Source organism: Crocodylus porosus, unplaced genomic scaffold, assembly GCF_001723895.1.
Source record: "Crocodylus porosus isolate Cpor-Errol unplaced genomic scaffold, CroPor_comp1, whole genome shotgun sequence".
NCBI classification, from domain to species: domain Eukaryota; kingdom Metazoa; phylum Chordata; order Crocodylia; family Crocodylidae; genus Crocodylus; species Crocodylus porosus.
In genome coordinates, this window is record NW_017728931.1 from 72,458,354 (window position 1) to 72,466,630 (window position 8,277).

Sequence of the window (8,277 nt, forward strand, 5' to 3'; positions counted from 1 at the left end):
CCTTCCCCTGCCTACCACTGTTGGTTTCCCCACTGTTCCAGGGGGCAGGGAAGCACCAGAGCTGTTCCTGCCTATCACAGCTGGGCTATGCCAGTTCTGAGCTCATCTGGGAACGTGGGAAGCAACAACAGCAACAACAGTAGTTCCTCCCTCCCTTCCCTATCCCACAGGAGCAGGTGCAGGGAAGGGAATCTTCTCCCCTCATCCACCCCCACTACCACTTTTCCCATCCCTAAATGAGCGCAGACCACATTCAGCTCAGCTGGAACAGGCATAAACAGCTCTGGTGTTTCCCCCACACCCAGGACAGTGGGGAAGCAAACAACATCAGGTGGGGGGAGGGAGAAGAGGCGGGGATGTGGATTTTCATTTCCCTTAAGGGCTTAAAAAGCCCCTGGAGGCTCCCATGGTGTGGTCCAATCCAAAAGAGGGGTGCAGCTGTGCTTAGAGAGCCCTGGCCCTGTGCACTAGATTGGACATGAATGGCAGTGTAGGGCCTGATCCTGATACACAGGGGCAGTGTGGGGCCCTGGGGCCTGAACCCAGTGTATATGGGCAGCAGAGGCCTGATCCTGGTACATGGAGCCAGGTGGGGGCAGTGCAGGCCCAATCCCAGCACATGGGGTCTGATCCATTCCACAGACCACTCCAGCACCACTCATTTGGCCTGCAGGGCCAAAACATTGAGAACCACTCTACTAGACCATTCTCTACAGCCCTGTCCAGAAGACCATAACAATTCAATAGCTGCTAGGTTATAAGCGTAAGGAGGTAGCTAACAACACAAGTACCACACTCACCTTCGAAGAGAAAAAGAAAAAAACCCATAAAACTTGATTAGCTGCACATCGTGGTGTATGCTGTGTGGCAGGGCACTGGGGTGCCTGCTATTTTAAGTGGTCAGGCAGCCTGTGAAGCCACAGGCAGGTGCAGGCCAGGTTACATTGAGAGTCAGCTGACCCAGGGAGCCGGCAGCTGAGGCTAAGCCTGATAGAGGGATTGGTCTGCAGTCCTGATCTAGGCCACAAACTAGCCCCACATTATTCATGAGTTTGGCACCCTGCTGAGTTTGACACCTCTGCTGTATAGTATTAGCACCAAAAATTCTTCAAGTGTTCCCTGAGGAGGCTGGCTACATCTCCAATTATGTGCCATTCCCTTTGCCTCAATTCCTACCAGGATCTTTAAAAGAACTACTAATGGTAGAGACAGTTTAGTGGAGGAATCAGGGAATAGTAGCAATTCCTAGTTAATGATGAACTCATGTATAGGACTTTCCTTTTGGCAGACCAATCAGCTGTAGCAAAACAGCGATTTTGTTCCAGAGATTAGGCTCACATAAATCAAACCAAGAGATACCTAACTGGAGTGTCCTCTGAGAGGGTATTTCCAGGTTGGAAACAATTTTTCCTAAGCTGAGAAAGCCACAAAAATTAAGGATTTTCTGTGTGATCATTGCTGTACCATCTAACAAGAGCTTTACAACCATAACCTTCTGGTGTCCTGTAATAAGCTTATTCCTTGAATTTGTTTATAGCCCTGATGATTACAACTGTACCTGACATAGCTCACAAGGCCAGAAATCTGAGCAGCTGTAGTCTAAGCCTTATGATTTCAAGATATCTAGCAACTGCAAATGGCCAGTATCCTAAGGGACCCATCTCTTCTATCCAGCCTATTGGTCTTGTGGACTATAGCAACTAGTGATACTAGTCAGTTTATAAAGTCAGGTTTATGTGAGTTTTCACATGGATGGAACAAGGTAACTGGTCTGCCCTAGATCAGGAGCTCTAAATAAAATATACCTAAACTCACGGAAGATAAGCTCTGAATATTTTCAAGACTATTCTATGACAAAATTCCAATAGAATCCATTCAGGCAATTCAGGTGCAGAGCATTCTTCAGAACAGCTGTGGGCTGAGGATCAGGAGACACAGTCTAATCACAGCATGCAGTCTCCTGTTTTTGTGAGTGGAAAAATACCAAGTTAGCCTAACAGCCTGTCTTTAACAGGAAATTTAAACTATCTATTAGGCTGATGAATCCTGCTGTTTTGCAGTGAGTAGTGTCACCTTCCATCTGTGTGCCTCTCCCCTGTATCCATATAATGATATTTCCTATGGAGCTGACAAAATCTGCGTCTTTTTTCCTTTTTCTTTATGCTTTCTGGGCACTATTTTGTTTCATATGCATCCGTTGTTTAAACAGTGAATAAATAAATTTCTCCTAAGTGTCATAGAAGTGGTTTAATGGGGAAATCAGGAGAAGTGAGTGAGTCAGCTCAGGATTCAAGCTAAAGAAATTTCCTTCTGTGAATTAGCTAAATAGTCATTATATGTGGACTGACCAAGTTAGGAAAATATCATTTGCAAGTAAAATGATGTTATCTCTTAAAGGAAACTCACACTTTACAGACAAGTAAATAAGTCAGGCTCTAAGCAGGCAGATTTCTCTAAGTCCAGCCTCAATTAAGTTGACCAGGAAAACTTTTTTCCCCACATATTTACTGGTAAAGACCATATTGAGCAGTTGGAACATTCAAATGTATAACAAGAATTGCTTTGACTGTCACAGTCTGTAACTTCCTTATATTTCAGTGTATATGTAAATACAATTTTAAATCATTCCAAGTACTTCATACAGGCCTGATTAATTTTATGTCTATAGAGCCAAATTAAAATACTAATCTTCAGATTACAAAATTGAGATCGTCCTCTCAGAGCTTTCCTGGACTGAGTTTTTCACATCCCACTTTTTCAGCATTACATAAATTCATTGCAGTTTTATACCAGAGAGTTACATCAGAACCTTATTAGCCTTGTAATTGAATAACATCTGCTCCATTGCTGCAAATAGGCTATGATAACATGCAGCTTCTTATAAGGTAGTGGTATAATTGATGCCTTCTATAACACCTGACTACTGTCTCTAGAAAGAAATGAACAAAAAAGCCAAATCACACTAGTTTTCTGTTATGTACAAAGAGAACTAAAAACACCCCTTTCTTTATTAGATCTTTCACACTTTTATTTTGTAGAAGCAAAATTTGTGTGACTGGCTTTAGAAATCTTGTTCCCTCTGAGCTGTTACTTAGTTAAATTCTATTATTGCCATCTCTCACAACCTACCCACAGCTCTAATATAATATAACATGCTGAGAACATGTTCCGTATGTTAATCCCTGACTTTAGTCCAGGCAATGATAAATAACAGTGACAACAGCGTGTCACTGAAATGAGTAGGTTGCATACTTATTTGACTGAGAATAAACATGCTACTGTCATGGAGCGATGAGAGAAAGGGGGTGGAAACCCCTTTCCTGGGGCCAGAACTGCAGCAGGAAAACCCTGTGGCCCTGGGGGAACAACCCAAAACCCCCGTGACAGGGAAATACTTATTGGGTGTGGGAGAGGCGGCAGAGAGCTAGCAGCTGAAAGAAGAACCACCTGCATGCTTTGTCAGCCATTTATCTGTGTAGCTGGGGCCAGTGCAGGGTGGTGACATCATCCGGCAGGAATTTTAAAAGCCAGGAAGGAGCCAGGGAGCACCAGTTGAGAAGTGGCTGTAAATTCCCAGCTAGCACAACCAGCACTGACTCCAGTCAGGGACCCAGGATGGAGTCCTGAAGAGGAGTTTGCCCTTTGGTGGAGAAGTGCTCGGCATTGGATCCAGGAAGGACGCTGAGGGAATAACCATTGATACACACACACACATACACACACACACACCTAGACGTGACAGTAAGGAGGAGAGAGCATTACCTCCCCATCACTTTTCAGTTTTGGATTTCTTTGTAAATTTTTGTTGCCTCTGGAGCCAGAGCTTAGGCGCATAGATTATATCTGGGGCTGAGGGATCAGGGGCCCTTGGGGAACCTGGGCTGAGGTGCAGAAGGCCTACCAGCCTGACTCTGGTTCAGAAGGAACGTGGCCACAGAGAAGGAGAGTGACTGTCTGGGTCCATTAAGGGCACCATAGGCCAAGCCTGGCTAAAGGGACCTATGTCTTGCAGGCAGCCTGCAACTAGAAGCTGTGGGCTGTGGGCAGAAAGAAAATACATTTTGTGGCTAGATTGGGATTATGTCATAAGGGTCAGCATCTGAGAGGTTCAGACCATCTACCACAGGGCCAAGTCCATCAGGTTGGTGCATGGAAGGGGTGTAGGGGAGGAGAAGCCCCGAGTATGTCTACAGGCAACACCTCCGAGCAAGTCCCAACTATAGGAGAACCGCCTGCACTAGAACAAGAAATCAAAAGGTGGTGGGCGAGTATCAGGGATGCCCAGCTTGTGATTTCATAGATTTCATAGACATTAGGGCTGGAAGGGACCTCAGAAGATCATTGAATCCAGCCCCCTCCCAAAGGGCAGGAAGTCAGCTAGGGTCATAGAATCCCAGCAACATAAGCATCCAATTTACTCTTGAAGGTGTTCAGTGTAGGTGCTTGAACCACCTCCAATGGCAATCTGTTCCAAACCTTGGGGGCTCAGACAGTAAAGACATTCTTCCTTATGTGCAGCCTGAAATGGTCTTGCAGTAGTTTATAACCGTTTCACCTCACCATCCCTTGGGGCGCTCTGGATGCCCGTCTCTTTCGTGCCATGCCTTGATGTTTCTTGTTGCTTATGAGGAGGTGTATGCAGGCTCAGTAATAACATTCTCTGCTCACTGAGATAGGGTTTTTTTTTTCATGGGGCTCCTCCTTTCTTTACATGCCAGCCTTACCATGTCCCAGCAGATGGTGATTTTCTGCACCTTGATTTTACTGAGGCCGGTAGTGCTATTGGCCACCTCTTAAGGCCTAACTTAGTTTAGCTTCCCTCCAGCCTATAATTCAGGCAAGCCCATGCAGCAAGCAACATGTGTCAATCCCTCTGTAATATCTATATGGAGCTCAATCAGCCATGGCCACAGCTGGGCCGAAGCTCCCTGACGGTGACCTAGAAGCTCATCAGGCACATCTGGGAATGCTAACCCCAGGTCGAGCCCAGCTGATAAGGGCCTTCCAGGCCCATCAGGAGGAATGGAATGTGGTAGCAGAGCCTAAAACCAACTCGGACCCAAAGTGCAGGGGGACAAGAAGTGGCTGCGGCAGCACCACAACAGCCACATGTTGGAGGGATTGCCTTGGCAATGATGGGAACTGCAGCAGCAAGCAACTCCCACTAGAGCCAGTTTGGCGGAGCTGGAGCACCTACCAGAAAGCAGGGTCTGGGCCTTGGGAGCAGCGATGGCCGGAGGTGGGCCAGGACAACCTGCAGACAGAACAGCATAGCTGTGAATACAGGAGCTAAGCTGAGGGGAAGGAGAGCTAACTATCCCTAGCCTCAGTGCACAGACAGTGTTTTGATATTGAATTTTACCTCCTGAGTGGAGGAGATATACCAGCATGGAGGATTTTGGTAACCTTTTGCTGCAACGCTGGACAGAGACTGCTGAAATTTGGTCTGGACTTTCTTTACCCGTATTGTCATCTGGGAGGTGCTAGGTGGTGTGTAGAGGAGGCAGAGTCCCGAGACGTGGGACCCATGGTGTTCATGTGAAGGCTGTATGAGGGCATGGTAGATCAGCCTCTCTATTTTCTGTAACACTAAAGATGTGGCAGGAAAGAACTTATAGCACCCATGCAAATGCCTGAACTGGCAAACTGTCTGCACACTGGAGAACAAATGTACCCTCTCTGGGCAAGAAGTCCCATCAATCATCAAAGGACAAGCATGGGAGGTTACGCTATGTCACTTAATTTCAGTCAGTTCAGTCAAAGTCAAAACAAAGATTAACTTAAATCAGTTGTCTCATTGAGGTACGAATCAATCAATTTGAATCAGCCCATCCAGGGTCCCTAAAATGGTCAGCTCAAATGAATTTGACCTAATGCTTGGGTTGATCCATTTCTACTGAGAGATTCTCAAAGAAAAAAAAAGAAAGCCCAATGCCAGAACAAACTTAACTCTCATCCGTTTTCATGAAACTGTAACCATTGTTGTTCTCGTGGGGTAACTTTTTACCCCAGAATTTGACATTGTTGGTCTCATGGAATAACTTGTTACCCCACCAGCATGAACAAAATGGAACCAGTGACAACAGTATAAACGTACCAAAAACTATTTATTAAACATAAAGATTGTTTGAAAAAGTATTTATGGTGATTTGAACCCACAATATTACTTAAGTAGAACTATGAACAAAATTTAAAGTTTTTTTAGTTTAAAAATGTGACTGAACAATTTGCTAAGTCTTCAGTTCACACTGTGTTCAAACTAACAATTACTTCCAAAAACATTTCCTAACTGTTTTAACTAAATATTGCATTCCTCACAAAGCCGCGGTGATGTATTGTGGTTCACACACGCAAATCACTTACAATCTTCACATTTTTTCCAGGTTTTGAGGTCATTTGTTTTTAGACAAAAAGCACAATGTCCACTCATGCTTGCAGAAGGTTCTACTGGAGTGCATTGTGGCAATTTGTAATTTAGGGTAGTCATACCAGACTTGACAGACTTAGACAGATTACATGTATCCATCATTCTTCATTTTATTTGTCCATTGATCAACTGTTCTCCAAGCTTCTGCAAAAAAAAGTGCCATCTTCTTAAATGTGATCTTTGCTTCCAGTTTGCATTGTAGACTGGCTGAATGATGAGGCTATGACAGTCACATCCAGCATATTGAAAAATAGTGTCATTGGCCACCTGTTGATGTTCCGTTGGCAAATGATCATACGGACTAAGTGGTCAAGGTTATCCACCCCACCCTTGTTTTTACTGTAGCCATGAATGATGTCCAGCTTCCTTTGCTCTCCACCCACTGACAAGTCATGGTGCATGCTTGACAGCAACAGCACAACTTTAGACTTCTTTGGACCATAGGAAACTAGTGTGAGTTCCCCATCAAAAGCAAAAAGGATATAAAAGTTTTCATCCATCCTTCTTCAATTTGCTTTCATTTCATTTAGGATATCAGCCTTGTTTTTCCAAATCATATCCACATAGGTCAAGTCCTGCTATAGCAGTCTTTCAGCCAGGTCAGTACTTGTGAAGAAACTGTCACTCACAATATTCCTTCCTGTCTTATACCGGGTTGAACCAGTTTTTCAATGACCTGGGTGCCAAAATTACCTTGGCGTGGATCTTCTGGTTGCTTGCCCAGGTAGATATCACCAGACAGGGGGAATGATGTTGGTGCATCACAGCACCACCAAATTTTCAAGCCATATTTGGCAGGCTTCCTGGGCATATCCTGTCTGAAGGCACAGCTACCCCTGAACGAAATGAGCTGCTCATCAACCGTCAGGTGTATTCTTGGAGTATACCATTTCCTGAGCTGCTCCACAAATAGTGTCCAAATATCTCTGAAGGCAGCAAGCATGTCCACAGCTCTCCTTTCCTCATGTGTCAGCTCGTTGTCAAATCTCAGGTAGTTGGTGATTTGACAGAATCATTTTAAACTCATGGTGGCATAGAAGCAGGGTACGCCTGGTGTGTTGCTCCCACAACTCCTCCAGGGCCTTGTGACCACCGTGGTATAGACCACTGAGCAGAAGGAGGCCAATGTAGTCTTTCAGCTGTTTTGTCCAGCTTTATCCACTCCTTTCTATTTTCAGGATGGCTATCATTCCACTCCCTGAATCTTCTTTCTGCCTCTCTGTTTGTTTCTCATATGATAACAGTCAGGGTATCTTGTGAGAGAAACAGGTGGAACTTTTCTACCACTGTGTCTTTATTACTTTCTCTTGTTGGCCCAGCACTTTCATGGACTATATCCTTGGCTGTTCTCCGATGATGTATTAGCTATAGACTTTTTTCCCACACTCTGCCATTCCTTTGTCTAAAGGTGTCATCATTTGCAATGTTTTCAGGGGATGGTGGCAGTGGTTCTGCTCCACGTCCTGCTGTAGCTCTCCTCAGTCTTCCATGGTGGCCCCTTTCCCACTGGAAGTGTTGGTATCACTTCTGCTTGTGGCACCAACTCCTCCTCATCTGAGAGAGATGGTTGGTGCTTCCATAGACGCGTGGTCTTCTTGCTCTGAACAATCTCCCATGTCTGGAACAAAGTCAGCATCACTGCCTTGGGATAAGATTTCATCAGTGAATGTGTTGCTGTCATCCCTGGTTACCTGTGTAAGGTAGATTTGAGCACTGAATATGTGCTGCCTTCTTATCCAGGGCTGCAGAAAAAAAGAAAAAATTGATTACTGCTGAATGCATATAAATAACAATTATAGACAAGCCTGTCCACCTATGCTGTCACAGAAGGAATTCTGCCCTGCCCTATG